Here is a 19,020-nt window from a genome sequence, read left to right as displayed (position 1 = left end):
TATAGTACATTTGAGTACACCTGTCATTTTCTCAGTCTCTGTGTATGCATGGAGCAAGATATAGGCTCATGGATTTAAGAATGAGAGGATATCATGAGACATCAATCTCCACCTACGGCCATACTACCTTGAAAGCGCCCGATCCCGTCAGATCTCGGAAGCTAAGCAGGGTGAGGCTTGATTAGTACTGGGTTGGGAGACTGCTTGGGAATACCAGGTGCTGTGGGTGTTTTTATTTTTCACTTCCCTAATGAAAATATACATGGCATTCCTTGCAGCAAATGAAAATGTTTCATTTTTTACTACTTTTTTCCCGCAGTGGCAAAGAAATATATCGTTTTTTCCTCTGAAAGTTCAACACAATGCAACCTTCCAAAATAGAATTCTGACATCAAGAATTCCGTCTATAGTACATTTGAGTACACCTGTCATTTTCTCAGTCTCTGTGTATGCATGGAGCAAGATATAGGCTCATGGATTTAAGAATGAGAGGATATCATGAGACAGCAATCTCCACCTACGGCCATACTACCTTGAAAGCGCCCGATCCCGTCAGATCTCGGAAGCTAAGCAGGGTGAGGCTTGATTAGTACTGGGTTGGGAGACTGCCTGGGAATACCAGGTGCTGTGGGTGTTTTTATTTTTCGCTTCCCTAATGAAAATATACATGGCATTCCTTGCAGCAAATGAAAATGTTTCATTTTTTACTACTTTTTTCCCGCAGTGGCAAAGAAATATATCGTTTTTTCCTCTGAAAGTTCAACACAATGCAACCTTCCAAAATAGAATTCTGACATCAAGAATTCCGTCTATAGTACATTTGAGTGCACCTGTCATTTTCTCAGTCTCTGTGTATGCATGGAGCAAGATATAGGCTCATGGATTTAAGAATGAGAGGATATCATGAGACAGCAATCTCCACCTACGGCCATACTACCTTGAAAGCGCTCGATCCCGTCAGATCTCGGAAGCTAAGCAGGGTGAGGCTTGATTAGTACTGGGTTGGGAGACTGCCTGGGAATACCAGGTGCTGTGGGTGTTTTTATTTTTCGCTTCCCTAATGAAAATATACATGGCATTCCTTGCAGCAAATGAAAATGTTTCATTTTTTACTACTTTTTTCCCGCAGTGGCAAAGAAATATATCGTTTTTTCCTCAGAAAGTTCAACACAATGCAACCTTCCAAAATAGAATTCTGACATCAAGAATTCCGTCTATAGTACATTTGAGTACACCTGTCATTTTCTCAGTCTCTGTGTATGCATGGAGCAAGATATAGGCTCATGGATTTAAGAATGAGAGGATATCATGAGACAGCAATCTCCACCTACGGCCATACTACCTTGAAAGCGCCCGATCCCGTCATATCTCGGAAGCTAAGCAGGGTGAGGCTTGATTAGTACTGGGTTGGGAGACTGCCTGGGAATACCAGGTGCTGTGGGTGTTTTTATTTTTCGCTTCCCTAATGAAAATATACATGGCATTCCTTGCAGCAAATGAAAATGTTTCATTTTTTACTACTTTTTTCCCGCAGTGGCAAAGAAATATATCGTTTTTTCCTCTGAAAGTTCAACACAATGCAACCTTCCAAAATAGAATTCTGACATCAAGAATTCCGTCTATAGTACATTTGAGTGCACCTGTCATTTTCTCAGTCTCTGTGTATGCATGGAGCAAGATATAGGCTCATGGATTTAAGAATGAGAGAATATCATGAGACAGCAATCTCCACCTACGGCCATACTACCTTGAAAGCGCCCGATCCCGTCAGATCTCGGAAGCTAAGCAGGGTGAGGCTTGATTAGTACTGGGTTGGGAGACTGCCTGGGAATACCAGGTGCTGTGGGTGTTTTTATTTTTCGCTTCCCTAATGAAAATATACATGGCATTCCTTGCAGCAAATGAAAATGTTTCATTTTTTACTACTTTTTTCCCGCAGTGGCAAAGAAATATATAGTTTTTTCCTCTGAAAGTTCAACACAATGCAACCTTCCAAAATAGAATTCTGACATCAAGAATTCCGTCTATAGTACATTTGAGTACACCTGTCATTTTCTCAGTCTCTGTGTATGCATGGAGCAAGATATAGGCTCATGGATTTAAGAATGAGAGGATATCATGAGACAGCAATCTCCACCTACGGCCATACTACCTTGAAAGCGCCCGATCCCGTCAGATCTCGGAAGCTAAGCAGGGTGAGGCTTGATTAGTACTGTGTTGGGAGACTGCCTGGGAATACCAGGTGCTGTGGGTGTTTTTATTTTTCGCTTCCCTAATGAAAATATACATGGCATTCCTTGCAGCAAATGAAAATGTTTCATTTTTTACTACTTTTTTCCCGCAGTGGCAAAGAAATATATCGTTTTTTCCTCTGAAAGTTCAACACAATGCAACCTTCCAAAATAGAATTCTGACATCAAGAATTCCGTCTATAGTACATTTGAGTGCACCTGTCATTTTCTCAGTCTCTGTGTATGCATGGAGCAAGATATAGGCTCATGGATTTAAGAATGAGAGGATATCATGAGACAGCAATCTCCACCTACGGCCATACTACTTTGAAAGCGCCCGATCCCGTCAGATCTCGGAAGCTAAGCAGGGTGAGGCTTGATTAGTACTGGGTTGGGAGACTGCCTGGGAATACCAGGTGCTGTGGGTGTTTTTATTTTTCGCTTCCCTAATGAAAATATACATGGCATTCCTTGCAGCAAATGAAAATGTTTCATTTTTTACTACTTTTTTCCCGCAGTGGCAAAGAAATATATCGTTTTTTCCTCAGAAAGTTCAACACAATGCAACCTTCCAAAAAAGAATTCTGACATCAAGAATTCCGTCTATAGTACATTTGAGTGCACCTGTCATTTTCTCAGTCTCTGTGTATGCATGGAGCAAGATATAGGCTCATGGATTTAAGAATGAGAGGATATCATGAGACAGCAATCTCCACCTACGGCCATACTACCTTGAAAGCGCCCGATCCCGTCAGATCTCGGAAGCTAAGCAGGGTGAGGCTTGATTAGTACTGGGTTGGGAGACTGCCTGGGAATACCAGGTGCTGTGGGTGTTTTTATTTTTCACTTCCCTAATGAAAATATACATGGCATTCCTCGCAGCAAATGAAAATGTTTCATTTCTTGCTACTTTTTTCCCGCAGTGGCAAAGAAATATATCGTTTTTTCCTCTGAAAGTTCAACACAATGCAACCTTCCAAAAACGAATTCTGACATCAAGAATTCCGTCTATAGTACATTTGAGTACACCTGTCATTTTCTCAGTCTCTGTGTATGCATGGAGCAAGATATAGGCTCATGGATTTAAGAATGAGAGGATATCATGAGACAGCAATCTCCACCTACGGCCATACTACCTTGAAAGCGCCCGATCCCGTCAGATCTCGGAAGCTAAGCAGGGTGAGGCTTGATTAGTACTGGGTTGGGAGACTGCCTGGGAATACCAGGTGCTGTGGGTGTTTTTATTTTTCGCTTCCCTAATGAAAATATACATGGCATTCCTTGCAGCAAATGAAAATGTTTCATTTTTTACTACTTTTTTCCCGCAGTGGCAAAGAAATATATCGTTTTTTCCTCTGAAAGTTCAACACAATGCAACCTTCCAAAATAGAATTCTGACATCAAGAATTCCGTCTATAGTACATTTGAGTGCACCTGTCATTTTCTCAGTCTCTGTGTATGCATGGAGCAAGATATAGGCTCATGGATTTAAGAATGAGAGGATATCATGAGACAGCAATCTCCACCTACGGCCATACTACCTTGAAAGCGCTCGATCCCGTCAGATCTCGGAAGCTAAGCAGGGTGAGGCTTGATTAGTACTGGGTTGGGAGACTGCCTGGGAATACCAGGTGCTGTGGGTGTTTTTATTTTTCGCTTCCCTAATGAAAATATACATGGCATTCCTTGCAGCAAATGAAAATGTTTCATTTTTTACTACTTTTTTCCCGCAGTGGCAAAGAAATATATAGTTTTTTCCTCAGAAAGTTCAACACAATGCAACCTTCCAAAATAGAATTCTGACATCAAGAATTCCGTCTATAGTACATTTGAGTACACCTGTCATTTTCTCAGTCTCTGTGTATGCATGGAGCAAGATATAGGCTCATGGATTTAAGAATGAGAGGATATCATGAGACAGCAATCTCCACCTACGGCCATACTACCTTGAAAGCGCCCGATCCCGTCAGATCTCGGAAGCTAAGCAGGGTGAGGCTTGATTAGTACTGGGTTGGGAGACTGCCTGGGAATACCAGGTGCTGTGGGTGTTTTTATTTTTCGCTTCCCTAATGAAAATATACATGGCATTCCTTGCAGCAAATGAAAATGTTTCATTTTTTACTACTTTTTTCCCGCAGTGGCAAAGAAATATATCGTTTTTTCCTCTGAAAGTTCAACACAATGCAACCTTCCAAAATAGAATTCTGACATCAAGAATTCCGTCTATAGTACATTTGAGTACACCTGTCATTTTCTCAGTCTCTGTGTATGCATGGAGCAAGATATAGGCTCATGGATTTAAGAATGAGAGGATATCATGAGACAGCAATCTCCACCTACGGCCATACTACCTTGAAAGCGCCCGATCCCGTCAGATCTCGGAAGCTAAGCAGGGTGAGGCTTGATTAGTACTGGGTTGGGAGACTGCCTGGGAATACCAGGTGCTGTGGGTGTTTTTATTTTTCGCTTCCCTAATGAAAATATACATGGCATTCCTTGCAGCAAATGAAAATGTTTCATTTTTTACTACTTTTTTCCCGCAGTGGCAAAGAAATATATCGTTTTTTCCTCTGAAAGTTCAACACAATGCAACCTTCCAAAATAGAATTCTGACATCAAGAATTCCGTCTATAGTACATTTGAGTGCACCTGTCATTTTCTCAGTCTCTGTGTATGCATGGAGCAAGATATAGGCTCATGGATTTAAGAATGAGAGGATATCATGAGACAGCAATCTCCACCTACGGCCATACTACCTTGAAAGCGCTCGATCCCGTCAGATCTCGGAAGCTAAGCAGGGTGAGGCTTGATTAGTACTGGGTTGGGAGACTGCCTGGGAATACCAGGTGCTGTGGGTGTTTTTATTTTTCGCTTCCCTAATGAAAATATACATGGCATTCCTTGCAGCAAATGAAAATGTTTCATTTTTTACTACTTTTTTCCCGCAGTGGCAAAGAAATATATCGTTTTTTCCTCTGAAAGTTCAACACAATGCAACCTTCCAAAAACGAATTCTGACATCAAGAATTCCGTCTATAGTACATTTGAGTACACCTGTCATTTTCTCAGTCTCTGTGTATGCATGGAGCAAGATATAGGCTCATGGATTTAAGAATGAGAGGATATCATGAGACAGCAATCTCCACCTACGGCCATACTACCTTGAAAGCGCCCGATCCCGTCAGATCTCGGAAGCTAAGCAGGGTGAGGCTTGATTAGTACTGGGTTGGGAGACTGCCTGGGAATACCAGGTGCTGTGGGTGTTTTTATTTTTCGCTTCCCTAATGAAAATATACATGGCATTCCTTGCAGCAAATGAAAATGTTTCATTTTTTACTACTTTTTTCCCGCAGTGGCAAAGAAATATATCGTTTTTTCCTCTGAAAGTTCAACACAATGCAACCTTCCAAAATAGAATTCTGACATCAAGAATTCCGTCTATAGTACATTTGAGTGCACCTGTCATTTTCTCAGTCTCTGTGTATGCATGGAGCAAGATATAGGCTCATGGATTTAAGAATGAGAGGATATCATGAGACAGCAATCTCCACCTACGGCCATACTACCTTGAAAGCGCTCGATCCCGTCAGATCTCGGAAGCTAAGCAGGGTGAGGCTTGATTAGTACTGGGTTGGGAGACTGCCTGGGAATACCAGGTGCTGTGGGTGTTTTTATTTTTCGCTTCCCTAATGAAAATATACATGGCATTCCTTGCAGCAAATGAAAATGTTTCATTTTTTACTACTTTTTTCCCGCAGTGGCAAAGAAATATATAGTTTTTTCCTCAGAAAGTTCAACACAATGCAACCTTCCAAAATAGAATTCTGACATCAAGAATTCCGTCTATAGTACATTTGAGTACACCTGTCATTTTCTCAGTCTCTGTGTATGCATGGAGCAAGATATAGGCTCATGGATTTAAGAATGAGAGGATATCATGAGACAGCAATCTCCACCTACGGCCATACTACCTTGAAAGCGCCCGATCCCGTCAGATCTCGGAAGCTAAGCAGGGTGAGGCTTGATTAGTACTGGGTTGGGAGACTGCCTGGGAATACCAGGTGCTGTGGGTGTTTTTATTTTTCGCTTCCCTAATGAAAATATACATGGCATTCCTTGCAGCAAATGAAAATGTTTCATTTTTTACTACTTTTTTCCCGCAGTGGCAAAGAAATATATCGTTTTTTCCTCTGAAAGTTCAACACAATGCAACCTTCCAAAATAGAATTCTGACATCAAGAATTCCGTCTATAGTACATTTGAGTACACCTGTCATTTTCTCAGTCTCTGTGTATGCATGGAGCAAGATATAGGCTCATGGATTTAAGAATGAGAGGATATCATGAGACAGCAATCTCCACCTACGGCCATACTACCTTGAAAGCGCCCGATCCCGTCAGATCTCGGAAGCTAAGCAGGGTGAGGCTTGATTAGTACTGGGTTGGGAGACTGCCTGGGAATACCAGGTGCTGTGGGTGTTTTTATTTTTCGCTTCCCTAATGAAAATATACATGGCATTCCTTGCAGCAAATGAAAATGTTTCATTTTTTACTACTTTTTTCCCGCAGTGGCAAAGAAATATATCGTTTTTTCCTCTGAAAGTTCAACACAATGCAACCTTCCAAAATAGAATTCTGACATCAAGAATTCCGTCTATAGTACATTTGAGTGCACCTGTCATTTTCTCAGTCTCTGTGTATGCATGGAGCAAGATATAGGCTCATGGATTTAAGAATGAGAGGATATCATGAGACAGCAATCTCCACCTACGGCCATACTACCTTGAAAGCGCTCGATCCCGTCAGATCTCGGAAGCTAAGCAGGGTGAGGCTTGATTAGTACTGGGTTGGGAGACTGCCTGGGAATACCAGGTGCTGTGGGTGTTTTTATTTTTCGCTTCCCTAATGAAAATATACATGGCATTCCTTGCAGCAAATGAAAATGTTTCATTTTTTACTACTTTTTTCCCGCAGTGGCAAAGAAATATATCGTTTTTTCCTCAGAAAGTTCAACACAATGCAACCTTCCAAAATAGAATTCTGACATCAAGAATTCCGTCTATAGTACATTTGAGTACACCTGTCATTTTCTCAGTCTCTGTGTATGCATGGAGCAAGATATAGGCTCATGGATTTAAGAATGAGAGGATATCATGAGACAGCAATCTCCACCTACGGCCATACTACCTTGAAAGCGCCCGATCCCGTCAGATCTCGGAAGCTAAGCAGGGTGAGGCTTGATTAGTACTGGGTTGGGAGACTGCCTGGGAATAACAGGTGCTGTGGGTGTTTTTATTTTTCGCTTCCCTAATGAAAATATACATGGCATTCCTTGCAGCAAATGAAAATGTTTCATTTTTTACTACTTTTTTCCCGCAGTGGCAAAGAAATATATCGTTTTTTCCTCTGAAAGTTCAACACAATGCAACCTTCCAAAATAGAATTCTGACATCAAGAATTCCGTCTATAGTACATTTGAGTGCACCTGTCATTTTCTCAGTCTCTGTGTATGCATGGAGCAAGATATAGGCTCATGGATTTAAGAATGAGAGGATATCATGAGACAGCAATCTCCACCTACGGCCATACTACCTTGAAAGCGCCTGATCCCGTCAGATCTCGGAAGCTAAGCAGGGTGAGGCTTGATTAGTACTGGGTTGGGAGACTGCCTGGGAATACCAGGTGCTGTGGGTGTTTTTATTTTTCGCTTCCCTAATGAAAATATACATGGCATTCCTTGCAGCAAATGAAAATGTTTCATTTTTTACTACTTTTTTCCCGCAGTGGCAAAGAAATATATCGTTTTTTCCTCTGAAAGTTCAACACAATGCAACCTTCCAAAATAGAATTCTGACATCAAGAATTCCGTCTATAGTACATTTGAGTACACCTGTCATTTTCTCAGTCTCTGTGTATGCATGGAGCAAGATATAGGCTCATGGATTTAAGAATGAGAGGATATCATGAGACAGCACTCTCCACCTACGGCCATACTACCTTGAAAGCGCCCGATCCCGTCAGATCTCGGAAGCTAAGCAGGGTGAGGCTTGATTAGTACTGTGTTGGGAGACTGCCTGGGAATACCAGGTGCTGTGGGTGTTTTTATTTTTCGCTTCCCTAATGAAAATATACATGGCATTCCTTGCAGCAAATGAAAATGTTTCATTTTTTACTACTTTTTTCCCGCAGTGGCAAAGAAATATATCGTTTTTTCCTCAGAAAGTTCAACACAATGCAACCTTCCAAAATAGAATTCTGACATCAAGAATTCCGTCTATAGTACATTTGAGTACACCTGTCATTTTCTCAGTCTCTGTGTATGCATGGAGCAAGATATAGGCTCATGGATTTAAGAATGAGAGGATATCATGAGACAGCAATCTCCACCTACGGCCATACTACCTTGAATGCGCCCGATCCCGTCAGATCTCGGAAGCTAAGCAGGGTGAGGCTTGATTAGTACTGGGTTGGGTGACTGCCTGGGAATACCAGGTGCTGTGGGTGTTTTTATTTTTCGCTTCCCTAATGAAAATATACATGGCATTCCTTGCAGCAAATGAAAATGTTTCATTTTTTACTACTTTTTTCCCGCAGTGGCAAAGAAATATATCGTTTTTTCCTCTGAAAGTTCAACACAATGCAACCTTCCAAAATAGAATTCTGACATCAAGAATTCCGTCTATAGTACATTTGAGTACACCTGTCATTTTCTCAGTCTCTGTGTATGCATGGAGCAAGATATAGGCTCATGGATTTAAGAATGAGAGGATATCATGAGACAGCAATCTTCACCTACGGCCATACTACCTTGAAAGCGCCCGATCCCGTCAGATCTCGGAAGCTAAGCAGGGTGAGGCTTGATTAGTACTGTGTTGGGAGACTGCCTGGGAATACCAGGTGCTGTGGGTGTTTTTATTTTTCGCTTCCCTAATGAAAATATACATGGCATTCCTTGCAGCAAATGAAAATGTTTCATTTTTTACTACTTTTTTCCCGCAGTGGCAAAGAAATATATCGTTTTTTCCTCAGAAAGTTCAACACAATGCAACCTTCCAAAATAGAATTCTGACATCAAGAATTCCGTCTATAGTACATTTGAGTACACCTGTCATTTTCTCAGTCTCTGTGTATGCATGGAGCAAGATATAGGCTCATGGATTTAAGAATGAGAGGATATCATGAGACAGCAATCTCCACCTACGGCCATAATACCTTGAAAGCGCCCGATCCCGTCAGATCTCGGAAGCTAAGCAGGGTGAGGCTTGATTAGTACTGGGTTGGGAGACTGCCTGGGAATACCAGGTGCTGTGGGTGTTTTTATTTTTCGCTTCCCTAATGAAAATATACATGGCATTCCTTGCAGCAAATGAAAATGTTTCATTTTTTACTACTTTTTTCCCGCAGTGGCAAAGAAATATATCGTTTTTTCCTCTGAAAGTTCAACACAATGCAACCTTCCAAAATAGAATTCTGACATCAAGAATTCCGTCTATAGTACATTTGAGTGCACCTGTCATTTTCTCAGTCTCTGTGTATGCATGGAGCAAGATATAGGCTCATGGATTTAAGAATGAGAGGATATCATGAGACAGCAATCTCCACCTACGGCCATACTACCTTGAAAGTGCCCGATCCCGTCAGATCTCGGAAGCTAAGCAGGGTGAGGCTTGATTAGTACTGTGTTGGGAGACTGCCTGGGAATACCAGGTGCTGTGGGTGTTTTTATTTTTCGCTTCCCTAATGAAAATATACATGGCATTCCTTGCAGCAAATGAAAATGTTTCATTTTTTACTACTTTTTTCCCGCAGTGGCAAAGAAATATATCGTTTTTTCCTCTGAAAGTTCAACACAATGCAACCTTCCAAAATAGAATTCTGACATCAAGAATTCCGTCTATAGTACATTTGAGTGCACCTGTCATTTTCTCAGTCTCTGTGTATGCATGGAGCAAGATATAGGCTCATGGATTTAAGAATGAGAGGATATCATGAGACAGCAATCTCCACCTACGGCCATACTACCTTGAAAGCGCCCGATCCCGTCAGATCTCGGAAGCTAAGCAGGATGAGGCTTGATTAGTACTGGGTTGGGAGACTGCCTGGGAATACCAGGTGCTGTGGGTGTTTTTATTTTTCGCTTCCCTAATGAAAATATACATGGCATTCCTTGCAGCAAATGAAAATGTTTCATTTTTTACTACTTTTTTCCCGCAGTGGCAAAGAAATATATCGTTTTTTCCTCTGAAAGTTCAACACAATGCAACCTTCCAAAATAGAATTCTGACATCAAGAATTCCGTCTATAGTACATTTGAGTGCACCTGTCATTTTCTCAGTCTCTGTGTATGCATGGAGCAAGATATAGGCTCATGGATTTAAGAATGAGAGGATATCATGAGACAGCAATCTCCACCTACGGCCATACTACCTTGAAAGCGCCCGATCCCGTCAGATCTCGGAAGCTAAGCAGGATGAGGCTTGATTAGTACTGGGTTGGGAGACTGCCTGGGAATACCAGGTGCTGTGGGTGTTTTTATTTTTCGCTTCCCTAATGAAAATATACATGGCATTCCTTGCAGCAAATGAAAATGTTTCATTTTTTACTACTTTTTTCCCGCAGTGGCAAAGAAATATATCGTTTTTTCCTCTGAAAGTTCAACACAATGCAACCTTCCAAAATAGAATTCTGACATCAAGAATTCCGTCTATAGTACATTTGAGTACACCTGTCATTTTCTCAGTCTCTGTGTATGCATGGAGCAAGATATAGGCTCATGGATTTAAGAATGAGAGGATATCATGAGACAGCAATCTCCACCTACGGCCATACTACCTTGAAAGCGCCCGATCCCGTCAGATCTCGGAAGCTAAGCAGGATGAGGCTTGATTAGTACTGGGTTGGGAGACTGCCTGGGAATACCAGGTGCTGTGGGTGTTTTTATTTTTCGCTTCCCTAATGAAAATATACATGGCATTCCTTGCAGCAAATGAAAATGTTTCATTTTTTACTACTTTTTTCCCGCAGTGGCAAAGAAATATATCGTTTTTTCCTCTGAAAGTTCAACACAATGCAACCTTCCAAAATAGAATTCTGACATCAAGAATTCCGTCTATAGTACATTTGAGTACACCTGTCATTTTCTCAGTCTCTGTGTATGCATGGAGCAAGATATAGGCTCATGGATTTAAGAATGAGAGGATATCATGAGACAGCAATCTCCACCTACGGCCATACTACCTTGAAAGCGCCCGATCCCGTCAGATCTCGGCAGCTAAGCAGGGTGAGGCTTGATTAGTACTGTGTTGGGAGACTGCCTGGGAATACCAGGTGCTGTGGGTGTTTTTATTTTTCGCTTCCCTAATGAAAATATACATGGCATTCCTTGCAGCAAATGAAAATGTTTCATTTTTTACTACTTTTTTCCCGCAGTGGCAAAGAAATATATCGTTTTTTCCTCAGAAAGTTCAACACAATGCAACCTTCCAAAATAGAATTCTGACATCAAGAATTCCGTCTATAGTACATTTGAGTACACCTGTCATTTTCTCAGTCTCTGTGTATGCATGGAGCAAGATATAGGCTCATGGATTTAAGAATGAGAGGAAATCATGAGACAGCAATCTCCACCTACGGACATAATACCTTGAAAGCGCCCGATCCCGTCAGATCTCGGAAGCTAAGCAGGGTGAGGCTTGATTAGTACTGTGTTGGGAGACTGCCTGGGAATACCAGGTGCTGTGGGTGTTTTTATTTTTCGCTTCCCTAATGAAAATATACATGGCATTCCTTGCAGCAAATGAAAATGTTTCATTTTTTACTACTTTTTTCCCGCAGTGGCAAAGAAATATATCGTTTTTTCCTCTGAAAGTTCAACACAATGCAACCTTCCAAAATAGAATTCTGACATCAAGAATTCCGTCTATAGTACATTTGAGTACACCTGTCATTTTCTCAGTCTCTGTGTATGCATGGAGCAAGATATAGGCTCATGGATTTAAGAATGAGAGGATATCATGAGACAGCAATCTCCACCTACGGCCATACTACCTTGAAAGCGCCCGATCCCGTCAGATCTCGGAAGCTAAGCAGGGTGAGGCTTGATTAGTACTGTGTTGGGAGACTGCCTGGGAATACCAGGTGCTGTGGGTGTTTTTATTTTTCGCTTCCCTAATGAAAATATACATGGCATTCCTTGCAGCAAATGAAAATGTTTCATTTTTTACTACTTTTTTCCCGCAGTGGCAAAGAAATATATCGTTTTTTCCTCTGAAAGTTCAACACAATGCAACCTTCCAAAATAGAATTCTGACATCAAGAATTCCGTCTATAGTACATTTGAGTGCACCTGTCATTTTCTCAGTCTCTGTGTATGCATGGAGCAAGATATAGGCTCATGGATTTAAGAATGAGAGGATATCATGAGACAGCAATCTCCACCTACGGCCATACTACCTTGAAAGCGCCCGATCCCGTCAGATCTCGGAAGCTAAGCAGGATGAGGCTTGATTAGTACTGGGTTGGGAGACTGCCTGGGAATACCAGGTGCTGTGGGTGTTTTTATTTTTCGCTTCCCTAATGAAAATATACATGGCATTCCTTGCAGCAAATGAAAATGTTTCATTTTTTACTACTTTTTTCCCGCAGTGGCAAAGAAATATATCGTTTTTTCCTCAGAAAGTTCAACACAATGCAACCTTCCAAAATAGAATTCTGACATCAAGAATTCCGTCTATAGTACATTTGAGTACACCTGTCATTTTCTCAGTCTCTGTGTATGCATGGAGCAAGATATAGGCTCATGGATTTAAGAATGAGAGGATATCATGAGACAGCAATCTCCACCTACGGCCATACTACCTTGAAAGCGCCCGATCCCGTCAGATCTCGGAAGCTAAGCAGGGTGAGGCTTGATTAGTCCTGTGTTGGGAGACTGCCTGGGAATACCAGGTGCTGTGGGTGTTTTTATTTTTCGCTTCCCTAATGAAAATATACATGGCATTCCTTGCAGCAAATGAAAATGTTTCATTTTTTACTACTTTTTTCCCGCAGTGGCAAAGAAATATATCGTTTTTTCCTCTGAAAGTTCAACACAATGCAACCTTCCAAAATAGAATTCTGACATCAAGAATTCCGTCTATAGTACATTTGAGTGCACCTGTCATTTTCTCAGTCTCTGTGTATGCATGGAGCAAGATATAGGCTCATGGATTTAAGAATGAGAGGATATCATGAGACAGCAATCTCCACCTACGGCCATACTACCTTGAAAGCGCCCGATCCCGTCAGATCTCGGAAGCTAAGCAGGGTGAGGCTTGATTAGTACTGTGTTGGGAGACTGCCTGGGAATACCAGGTGCTGTGGGTGTTTTTATTTTTCGCTTCCCTAATGAAAATATACATGGCATTCCTTGCAGCAAATGAAAATGTTTCATTTTTTACTACTTTTTTCCCGCAGTGGCAAAGAAATATATCGTTTTTTCCTCTGAAAGTTCAACACAATGCAACCTTCCAAAATAGAATTCTGACATCAAGAATTCCGTCTATAGTACATTTGAGTGCACCTGTCATTTTCTCAGTCTCTGTGTATGCATGGAGCAAGATATAGGCTCATGGATTTAAGAATGAGAATATATCATGAGACAGCAATCTCCACCTACGGCCATACTACCTTGAAAGCGCCCGATCCCGTCAGATCTCGGAAGCTAAGCAGGATGAGGCTTGATTAGTACTGGGTTGGGAGACTGCCTGGGAATACCAGGTGCTGTGGGTGTTTTTATTTTTCGCTTCCCTAATGAAAATATACATGGCATTCCTTGCAGCAAATGAAAATGTTTCATTTTTTACTACTTTTTTCCCGCAGTGGCAAAGAAATATATCGTTTTTTCCTCTGAAAGTTCAACACAATGCAACCTTCCAAAATAGAATTCTGACATCAAGAATTCCGTCTATAGTACATTTGAGTACACCTGTCATTTTCTCAGTCTCTGTGTATGCATGGAGCAAGATATAGGCTCATGGATTTAAGAATGAGAGGATATCATGAGACAGCAATCTCCACCTACGGCCATACTACCTTGAAAGCGCCCGATCCCATCAGATCTCGGAAGCTAAGCAGGGTGAGGCTTGATTAGTACTGGGTTGGGAGACTGCCTGGGAATACCAGGTGCTGTGGGTGTTTTTATTTTTCGCTTCCCTAATGAAAATATACATGGCATTCCTTGCAGCAAATGAAAATGTTTCATTTTTTACTACTTTTTTCCCGCAGTGGCAAAGAAATATATCGTTTTTTCCTCAGAAAGTTCAACACAATGCAACCTTCCAAAATAGAATTCTGACATCAAGAATTCCGTCTATAGTACATTTGAGTACACCTGTCATTTTCTCAGTCTCTGTGTATGCATGGAGCAAGATATAGGCTCATGGATTTAAGAATGAGAGGATATCATGAGACAGCAATCTCCACCTATGGCCATACTACCTTGAAAGCGCCCAATCCCGTCAGATCTCGGAAGCTAAGCAGGGTGAGGCTTGATTAGTACTGGGTTGGGAGACTGCCTGGGAATACCAGGTGCTGTGGGTGTTTTTATTTTTCGCTTCCCTAATGAAAATATACATGGCATTCCTTGCAGCAAATGAAAATGTTTCATTTTTTACTACTTTTTTCCCGCAGTGGCAAAGAAATATATCGTTTTTTCCTCTGAAAGTTCAACACAATGCAACCTTCCAAAATAGAATTCTGACATCAAGAATTCCGTCTATAGTACATTTGAGTGCACCTGTCATTTTCTCAGTCTCTGTGTATGCATGGAGCAAGATATAGGCTCATGGATTTAAGAATGAGAGGATATCATGAGACAGCAATCTCCACCTACGGCCATACTACTTTGAAAGCGCCCGATCCCGTCAGATCTCGGAAGCTAAGCAGGGTGAGGCTTGATTAGTACTGGGTTGGGAGACTGCCTGGGAATACCAGGTGCTGTGGGTGTTTTTATTTTTCGCTTCCCTAATGAAAATATACATGGCATTCCTTGCAGCAAATGAAAATGTTTAATTTTTTACTACTTTTTTCCCGCAGTGGCAAAGAAATATATCGTTTTTTCCTCTGAAAGTTCAACACAATGCAACCTTCCAAATATATCGTTTTTTCCTCAGAAAGTTCAACACAATGCAACCTTCCAAAATAGAATTCTGACATCGAGAATTCCGTCTATAGTACATTTGAGTGCACCTGTCATTTTCTCAGTCTCTGTGTATGCATGGAGCAAGATATAGGCTCATGGATTTAAGAATGAGAGGATATCATGAGACAACAATCTCCACCTACGGCCATACTACCTTGAAAGCGCCCGATCCCGTCAGATCTCGGAAGCTAAGCAGGGTGAGGCTTGATTAGTACTGGGTTGGGAGACTGCCTGGGAATACCAGGTGCTGTAGGGGTTTTTATTTTTCGCTTCCCTAATGAAAATATACATGGCATTCCTTGCAGCAAATGAAAATGTTTCATTTCTTGCTACTTTTTTCCCGCAGTGGCAAAGAAATATATCGTTTTTTCCTCTGAAAGTTCAACACAATGCAACCTTCCAAAATAGAATTCTGACATCAAGAATTCCGTCTATACACTGGCGACACACTTTATTCGAGCTCGGCTAGTCCCACGAATTCGGGTATACCCGGGTGTATTGAGGTTTGTGACTGTTTTCTGCCCGAGTGCATTGAGGTATTTTCCAGGCAGGGTTTGAAGCATTTTATTCCCGCTGGCTGCAATACTGCACAGTATATATATATATACTGCATTACAATTCATGAATTTATGCCATCTGGTAGACACGCGAAGCATTGCAGCCTATTAAATCCTAATCATTATCATTTAACAGATCAGCCGCCCGTCAGCCAGGCATGAACCCAGGCTGGGAAGGCAAACGCAACGGGGCTTGTCAGAGGTGAGGAGCGGCGCATTCCAGGTATCTGCCAGGTACATACTGGGTATTTGCTCGAATAAAGTGTGTCGGTGCAGTAGTACATTTGAGTGCACCTGTCATTTTCTCAGTCTCTGTATATGCATGGAGCAAGATATAGGCTCATGGATTTAAGAATGAGAGGATATCATGAGACAGCAATCTCCACCTACGGCCATACTACCTTGAAAGCGCCCGATCCCGTCAGATCTCGGAAGCTAAGCAGGATGAGGCTTGATTAGTACTGGGTTGGGAGACTGCCTGGGAATACCAGGTGCTGTGGGTGTTTTTATTTTTTGCTTCCCTATTGAAAATATACATGGCATTCCTTGCAGCTAATGAAAATGTTTCATTTTTTACTACTTTTTTCCCGCAGTGGCAAAGAAATATATCGTTTTTTCCTCAGAAAGTTCAACACAATGCAACCTTCCAAAATAGAATTCTGACATCAAGAATTCCGTCTATAGTACATTTGAGTGCACCTGTCATTTTCTCAGTCTATGTGTATGCATGGAGCAAGATATAGGCTCATGGATTTAAGAATGAGAGGATATCATGAGACAGCAATCTCCACCTACGGCCATACTACCTTGAAAGCGCCCGATCCCGTCAGATCTCGGAAGCTAAGCAGCGTGAGGCTTGATTAGTACTGGGTTGGGAGACTGCCTGGGAATACCAGGTGCTGTGGGTGTTTTTATTTTTCGCTTCCCTAATGAAAATATACATGGCATTCCTTGCAGCAAATGAAAATGTTTCATTTTTTACTACTTTTTTCCCGCAGTGGCAAAGAAATATATCGTTTTTTCCTCAGAAAGTTCAACACAATGCAACCTTCCAAAATAGAATTCTGACATCAAGAATTCCGTCTATAGTACATTTGAGTGCACCTGTCATTTTCTCAGTCTCTGTGTATGCATGGAGCAAGATATAGGCTCATGGATTTAAGAATGAGAGGATATCATGAGACAGCAATCTCCACCTACGGCCATACTACCTTGAAAGCGCCCGATCCCGTCAGATCTCGGAAGCTAAGCAGGGTGAGGCTTGATTAGTACTGGGTTGGGAGACTGCCTGGGAATACCAGGTGCTGTGGGTGTTTTTATTTTTTGCTTCCCTAATGAAAATATACATGGCATTCCTTGCAGCTAATGAAAATGTTTCATTTTTTACTACTTTTTTCCCGCAGTGGCAAAGAAATATATCGTTTTTTCCTCTGAAAGTTCAACATAATGCAACCTTCCAAAATAGAATTCTGACATCAAGAATTTCGTCTATAGTACATTTGAGTGCACCTGTCATTTTCTCAGTCTCTGTGTATGCATGGAGCAAGATATAGGCTCATGGATTTAAGAATGAGAGGATATCATGAGACAGCAATCTCCACCTACGGCCATACTACCTTGAAAGCGCCCGATCCTGTCAGATCTCGGAAGCTAAGCAGGGTGAGGCTTGATTAGTACTGGGTTGGTAGACTGCCTGGGAATACCAGGTGCTGTAGGGGTTTTTATTTTTCGCTTCCCTAATGAAAATATACATGGCATTCCTCGCAGCAAATGAAAATGTTTCATTTCTTGCTACTTTTTTCCCGTAGTGGCAAAGAAATATATAGTTTTTTCCTCTGAAAGTTCAACACAATGCAACCTTCCAAAATAGAATTCTGACATCGAGAATTCCGTCTATAGTACATTTGAGTGCACCTGTCATTTTCTCAGTCTCTGTGTATGCATGGAGCAAGATATAGGCTCATGGATTTAAGAATGAGTGGATATCATGAGACAGCAATCTCCACCTACGGCCATACTACCTTGAAAGCGCCAAATCCCATCAGATCTCGGAAGCTAAGCAGGGTGAGGCTTGATTAGTACTGGGTTGGGAGACTGCCTGGGAATACCAGGTGCTGTAGGTGTTTTTATTTTTTGCTTCCCTAATGAAAATATACATGGCATTCCTTGCAGCTAATGAAAATGTTTCATTTTTTACTACTTTTTTCCCGCAGTGGCAAAGAAATATATCGTTTTTTCCTCTGAAAGTTCAACATAATGCAACCTTCCAAAATAGAATTCTGACATCAAGAATTCCGTCTATAGTACATTTGAGTGCACCTGTCATTTTCTCAGTCTCTGTGTATGCATGGAGCAAGATATAGGCTCATGGATTTAAGAATGAGAAGATATCATGAGACAGCAATCTCCACCTACGGCCATACTACCTTGAAAGCGCCCGATCCCGTCAGATCTCGGAAGCTAAGCAGGGTGAGGCTTGATTAGTACTGGGTTGGGAGACTGCCTGGGAATACCAGGTGCTGTGGGTGTTTTTATTTTTTGCTTCCCTAATGAAAATATACATGGCATTCCTTGCAGCAAATGAAAATGTTTCTTTTTTTACTACTTTTTTCCCGCAGTGGCAAAGAAATATATCGTTTTTTCCTCAGAAAGTTCAACACAATGCAACCTTCCAAATAGAATTCTGACATCAAGAATTCCGTCTATAGTACATTTGAGTGCACCTGTCATTTTCTCAGTCTCTGTGTATGCATGGAGCAAGATATAGGCTCATGGATTTAAGAATGAGAGGATATCATGAGACAGCAATCTCCACCTACGGCCATACTACCTTGAAAGCGCCCGATCCCGTCAGATCTCGGAAGCTAAGCAGGGTGAGGCTTGATTAGTACTGGGTTGGGAGACTGCCTGGGAATACCAGGTGCTGTGGGTGTTTTTATTTTTTGCTTCCCTAATGAAAATATACATGGCATTCCTTGCAGCAAATGAAAATGTTTCATTTCTTGCTACTTTTTTCCCGCAGTGGCAAAGAAATATATCGTTTTTTCCTCTGA

General features: G+C 41.5%; 45 non-coding genes and 1 pseudogene across 45 annotated transcripts; all 46 read left to right on the top strand.

The window, feature by feature from the left end:
- Positions 1-110: 110 nt before the first annotated feature.
- Positions 111-229, top strand: LOC142484474 (5S ribosomal RNA). The gene has a single exon (XR_012797930.1). It is a non-coding gene; the product is annotated as a 5S ribosomal RNA (ribosomal RNA).
- A 286-nt stretch (positions 230-515) lies between these two features.
- LOC142484426 (5S ribosomal RNA) lies at positions 516-634 on the top strand. Its single transcript, XR_012797884.1, has one exon. It is a non-coding gene; the product is annotated as a 5S ribosomal RNA (ribosomal RNA).
- Positions 635-920: 286 nt separating this feature from the next.
- Positions 921-1,039, top strand: LOC142484679 (5S ribosomal RNA). Its single transcript, XR_012798128.1, has one exon. It is a non-coding gene; the product is annotated as a 5S ribosomal RNA (ribosomal RNA).
- A 286-nt stretch (positions 1,040-1,325) lies between these two features.
- Positions 1,326-1,444, top strand: LOC142484313 (5S ribosomal RNA). Its single transcript, XR_012797807.1, has one exon. It is a non-coding gene; the product is annotated as a 5S ribosomal RNA (ribosomal RNA).
- A 286-nt stretch (positions 1,445-1,730) lies between these two features.
- Positions 1,731-1,849, top strand: LOC142484425 (5S ribosomal RNA). Its single transcript, XR_012797883.1, has one exon. It is a non-coding gene; the product is annotated as a 5S ribosomal RNA (ribosomal RNA).
- A 286-nt stretch (positions 1,850-2,135) lies between these two features.
- Positions 2,136-2,254, top strand: LOC142484479 (5S ribosomal RNA). The gene has a single exon (XR_012797935.1). It is a non-coding gene; the product is annotated as a 5S ribosomal RNA (ribosomal RNA).
- A 286-nt stretch (positions 2,255-2,540) lies between these two features.
- On the top strand, positions 2,541-2,659 carry LOC142484637 (5S ribosomal RNA). The gene has a single exon (XR_012798088.1). It is a non-coding gene; the product is annotated as a 5S ribosomal RNA (ribosomal RNA).
- A 286-nt stretch (positions 2,660-2,945) lies between these two features.
- On the top strand, positions 2,946-3,064 carry LOC142484424 (5S ribosomal RNA). The gene has a single exon (XR_012797882.1). It is a non-coding gene; the product is annotated as a 5S ribosomal RNA (ribosomal RNA).
- A 286-nt stretch (positions 3,065-3,350) lies between these two features.
- LOC142484422 (5S ribosomal RNA) lies at positions 3,351-3,469 on the top strand. Its single transcript, XR_012797880.1, has one exon. It is a non-coding gene; the product is annotated as a 5S ribosomal RNA (ribosomal RNA).
- Positions 3,470-3,755: 286 nt separating this feature from the next.
- LOC142484677 (5S ribosomal RNA) lies at positions 3,756-3,874 on the top strand. Its single transcript, XR_012798126.1, has one exon. It is a non-coding gene; the product is annotated as a 5S ribosomal RNA (ribosomal RNA).
- Positions 3,875-4,160: 286 nt separating this feature from the next.
- On the top strand, positions 4,161-4,279 carry LOC142484421 (5S ribosomal RNA). Its single transcript, XR_012797879.1, has one exon. It is a non-coding gene; the product is annotated as a 5S ribosomal RNA (ribosomal RNA).
- Positions 4,280-4,565: 286 nt separating this feature from the next.
- LOC142484420 (5S ribosomal RNA) lies at positions 4,566-4,684 on the top strand. The gene has a single exon (XR_012797878.1). It is a non-coding gene; the product is annotated as a 5S ribosomal RNA (ribosomal RNA).
- Positions 4,685-4,970: 286 nt separating this feature from the next.
- LOC142484676 (5S ribosomal RNA) lies at positions 4,971-5,089 on the top strand. Its single transcript, XR_012798125.1, has one exon. It is a non-coding gene; the product is annotated as a 5S ribosomal RNA (ribosomal RNA).
- A 286-nt stretch (positions 5,090-5,375) lies between these two features.
- LOC142484419 (5S ribosomal RNA) lies at positions 5,376-5,494 on the top strand. The gene has a single exon (XR_012797877.1). It is a non-coding gene; the product is annotated as a 5S ribosomal RNA (ribosomal RNA).
- A 286-nt stretch (positions 5,495-5,780) lies between these two features.
- On the top strand, positions 5,781-5,899 carry LOC142484675 (5S ribosomal RNA). The gene has a single exon (XR_012798124.1). It is a non-coding gene; the product is annotated as a 5S ribosomal RNA (ribosomal RNA).
- A 286-nt stretch (positions 5,900-6,185) lies between these two features.
- On the top strand, positions 6,186-6,304 carry LOC142484418 (5S ribosomal RNA). Its single transcript, XR_012797876.1, has one exon. It is a non-coding gene; the product is annotated as a 5S ribosomal RNA (ribosomal RNA).
- A 286-nt stretch (positions 6,305-6,590) lies between these two features.
- On the top strand, positions 6,591-6,709 carry LOC142484417 (5S ribosomal RNA). Its single transcript, XR_012797875.1, has one exon. It is a non-coding gene; the product is annotated as a 5S ribosomal RNA (ribosomal RNA).
- A 286-nt stretch (positions 6,710-6,995) lies between these two features.
- On the top strand, positions 6,996-7,114 carry LOC142484674 (5S ribosomal RNA). The gene has a single exon (XR_012798123.1). It is a non-coding gene; the product is annotated as a 5S ribosomal RNA (ribosomal RNA).
- A 286-nt stretch (positions 7,115-7,400) lies between these two features.
- On the top strand, positions 7,401-7,519 carry LOC142484628 (5S ribosomal RNA). Its single transcript, XR_012798080.1, has one exon. It is a non-coding gene; the product is annotated as a 5S ribosomal RNA (ribosomal RNA).
- A 286-nt stretch (positions 7,520-7,805) lies between these two features.
- On the top strand, positions 7,806-7,924 carry LOC142484685 (5S ribosomal RNA). The gene has a single exon (XR_012798134.1). It is a non-coding gene; the product is annotated as a 5S ribosomal RNA (ribosomal RNA).
- Positions 7,925-8,210: 286 nt separating this feature from the next.
- Positions 8,211-8,329, top strand: LOC142484478 (5S ribosomal RNA). The gene has a single exon (XR_012797934.1). It is a non-coding gene; the product is annotated as a 5S ribosomal RNA (ribosomal RNA).
- Positions 8,330-8,615: 286 nt separating this feature from the next.
- On the top strand, positions 8,616-8,734 carry LOC142484473 (5S ribosomal RNA). The gene has a single exon (XR_012797929.1). It is a non-coding gene; the product is annotated as a 5S ribosomal RNA (ribosomal RNA).
- Positions 8,735-9,020: 286 nt separating this feature from the next.
- On the top strand, positions 9,021-9,139 carry LOC142484477 (5S ribosomal RNA). Its single transcript, XR_012797933.1, has one exon. It is a non-coding gene; the product is annotated as a 5S ribosomal RNA (ribosomal RNA).
- A 286-nt stretch (positions 9,140-9,425) lies between these two features.
- Positions 9,426-9,544, top strand: LOC142484257 (5S ribosomal RNA). Its single transcript, XR_012797752.1, has one exon. It is a non-coding gene; the product is annotated as a 5S ribosomal RNA (ribosomal RNA).
- Positions 9,545-9,830: 286 nt separating this feature from the next.
- On the top strand, positions 9,831-9,949 carry LOC142484693 (5S ribosomal RNA). The gene has a single exon (XR_012798141.1). It is a non-coding gene; the product is annotated as a 5S ribosomal RNA (ribosomal RNA).
- Positions 9,950-10,235: 286 nt separating this feature from the next.
- On the top strand, positions 10,236-10,354 carry LOC142484190 (5S ribosomal RNA). The gene has a single exon (XR_012797688.1). It is a non-coding gene; the product is annotated as a 5S ribosomal RNA (ribosomal RNA).
- A 286-nt stretch (positions 10,355-10,640) lies between these two features.
- LOC142484189 (5S ribosomal RNA) lies at positions 10,641-10,759 on the top strand. The gene has a single exon (XR_012797687.1). It is a non-coding gene; the product is annotated as a 5S ribosomal RNA (ribosomal RNA).
- A 286-nt stretch (positions 10,760-11,045) lies between these two features.
- Positions 11,046-11,164, top strand: LOC142484188 (5S ribosomal RNA). Its single transcript, XR_012797686.1, has one exon. It is a non-coding gene; the product is annotated as a 5S ribosomal RNA (ribosomal RNA).
- A 286-nt stretch (positions 11,165-11,450) lies between these two features.
- On the top strand, positions 11,451-11,569 carry LOC142484684 (5S ribosomal RNA). The gene has a single exon (XR_012798133.1). It is a non-coding gene; the product is annotated as a 5S ribosomal RNA (ribosomal RNA).
- A 286-nt stretch (positions 11,570-11,855) lies between these two features.
- LOC142484338 (5S ribosomal RNA) lies at positions 11,856-11,974 on the top strand (annotated as a pseudogene).
- Positions 11,975-12,260: 286 nt separating this feature from the next.
- On the top strand, positions 12,261-12,379 carry LOC142484476 (5S ribosomal RNA). The gene has a single exon (XR_012797932.1). It is a non-coding gene; the product is annotated as a 5S ribosomal RNA (ribosomal RNA).
- A 286-nt stretch (positions 12,380-12,665) lies between these two features.
- LOC142484187 (5S ribosomal RNA) lies at positions 12,666-12,784 on the top strand. Its single transcript, XR_012797685.1, has one exon. It is a non-coding gene; the product is annotated as a 5S ribosomal RNA (ribosomal RNA).
- Positions 12,785-13,070: 286 nt separating this feature from the next.
- LOC142484252 (5S ribosomal RNA) lies at positions 13,071-13,189 on the top strand. The gene has a single exon (XR_012797747.1). It is a non-coding gene; the product is annotated as a 5S ribosomal RNA (ribosomal RNA).
- A 286-nt stretch (positions 13,190-13,475) lies between these two features.
- LOC142484475 (5S ribosomal RNA) lies at positions 13,476-13,594 on the top strand. Its single transcript, XR_012797931.1, has one exon. It is a non-coding gene; the product is annotated as a 5S ribosomal RNA (ribosomal RNA).
- Positions 13,595-13,880: 286 nt separating this feature from the next.
- LOC142484186 (5S ribosomal RNA) lies at positions 13,881-13,999 on the top strand. The gene has a single exon (XR_012797684.1). It is a non-coding gene; the product is annotated as a 5S ribosomal RNA (ribosomal RNA).
- A 286-nt stretch (positions 14,000-14,285) lies between these two features.
- Positions 14,286-14,404, top strand: LOC142484672 (5S ribosomal RNA). The gene has a single exon (XR_012798121.1). It is a non-coding gene; the product is annotated as a 5S ribosomal RNA (ribosomal RNA).
- Positions 14,405-14,690: 286 nt separating this feature from the next.
- LOC142484302 (5S ribosomal RNA) lies at positions 14,691-14,809 on the top strand. Its single transcript, XR_012797796.1, has one exon. It is a non-coding gene; the product is annotated as a 5S ribosomal RNA (ribosomal RNA).
- A 286-nt stretch (positions 14,810-15,095) lies between these two features.
- On the top strand, positions 15,096-15,214 carry LOC142484636 (5S ribosomal RNA). The gene has a single exon (XR_012798087.1). It is a non-coding gene; the product is annotated as a 5S ribosomal RNA (ribosomal RNA).
- Positions 15,215-15,547: 333 nt separating this feature from the next.
- On the top strand, positions 15,548-15,666 carry LOC142484597 (5S ribosomal RNA). Its single transcript, XR_012798049.1, has one exon. It is a non-coding gene; the product is annotated as a 5S ribosomal RNA (ribosomal RNA).
- Positions 15,667-16,351: 685 nt separating this feature from the next.
- Positions 16,352-16,470, top strand: LOC142484185 (5S ribosomal RNA). The gene has a single exon (XR_012797683.1). It is a non-coding gene; the product is annotated as a 5S ribosomal RNA (ribosomal RNA).
- Positions 16,471-16,756: 286 nt separating this feature from the next.
- On the top strand, positions 16,757-16,875 carry LOC142484208 (5S ribosomal RNA). Its single transcript, XR_012797706.1, has one exon. It is a non-coding gene; the product is annotated as a 5S ribosomal RNA (ribosomal RNA).
- A 286-nt stretch (positions 16,876-17,161) lies between these two features.
- On the top strand, positions 17,162-17,280 carry LOC142484416 (5S ribosomal RNA). The gene has a single exon (XR_012797874.1). It is a non-coding gene; the product is annotated as a 5S ribosomal RNA (ribosomal RNA).
- A 286-nt stretch (positions 17,281-17,566) lies between these two features.
- Positions 17,567-17,685, top strand: LOC142484319 (5S ribosomal RNA). Its single transcript, XR_012797812.1, has one exon. It is a non-coding gene; the product is annotated as a 5S ribosomal RNA (ribosomal RNA).
- A 286-nt stretch (positions 17,686-17,971) lies between these two features.
- LOC142484293 (5S ribosomal RNA) lies at positions 17,972-18,090 on the top strand. Its single transcript, XR_012797787.1, has one exon. It is a non-coding gene; the product is annotated as a 5S ribosomal RNA (ribosomal RNA).
- Positions 18,091-18,376: 286 nt separating this feature from the next.
- On the top strand, positions 18,377-18,495 carry LOC142484415 (5S ribosomal RNA). The gene has a single exon (XR_012797873.1). It is a non-coding gene; the product is annotated as a 5S ribosomal RNA (ribosomal RNA).
- A 285-nt stretch (positions 18,496-18,780) lies between these two features.
- LOC142484414 (5S ribosomal RNA) lies at positions 18,781-18,899 on the top strand. Its single transcript, XR_012797872.1, has one exon. It is a non-coding gene; the product is annotated as a 5S ribosomal RNA (ribosomal RNA).
- The last annotated feature ends 121 nt before the right edge of the window (positions 18,900-19,020 follow it).

The sequence above is a fragment of the Ascaphus truei genome, unplaced genomic scaffold (genome assembly GCF_040206685.1).
Source record: "Ascaphus truei isolate aAscTru1 unplaced genomic scaffold, aAscTru1.hap1 HAP1_SCAFFOLD_435, whole genome shotgun sequence".
In the NCBI taxonomy this organism is placed as follows: Eukaryota; Metazoa; Chordata; class Amphibia; order Anura; family Ascaphidae; genus Ascaphus; species Ascaphus truei.
The sequence above is the reverse complement of the archived record's forward strand: the minus strand, read 5'-3'. Positions and strand labels throughout refer to the sequence as shown.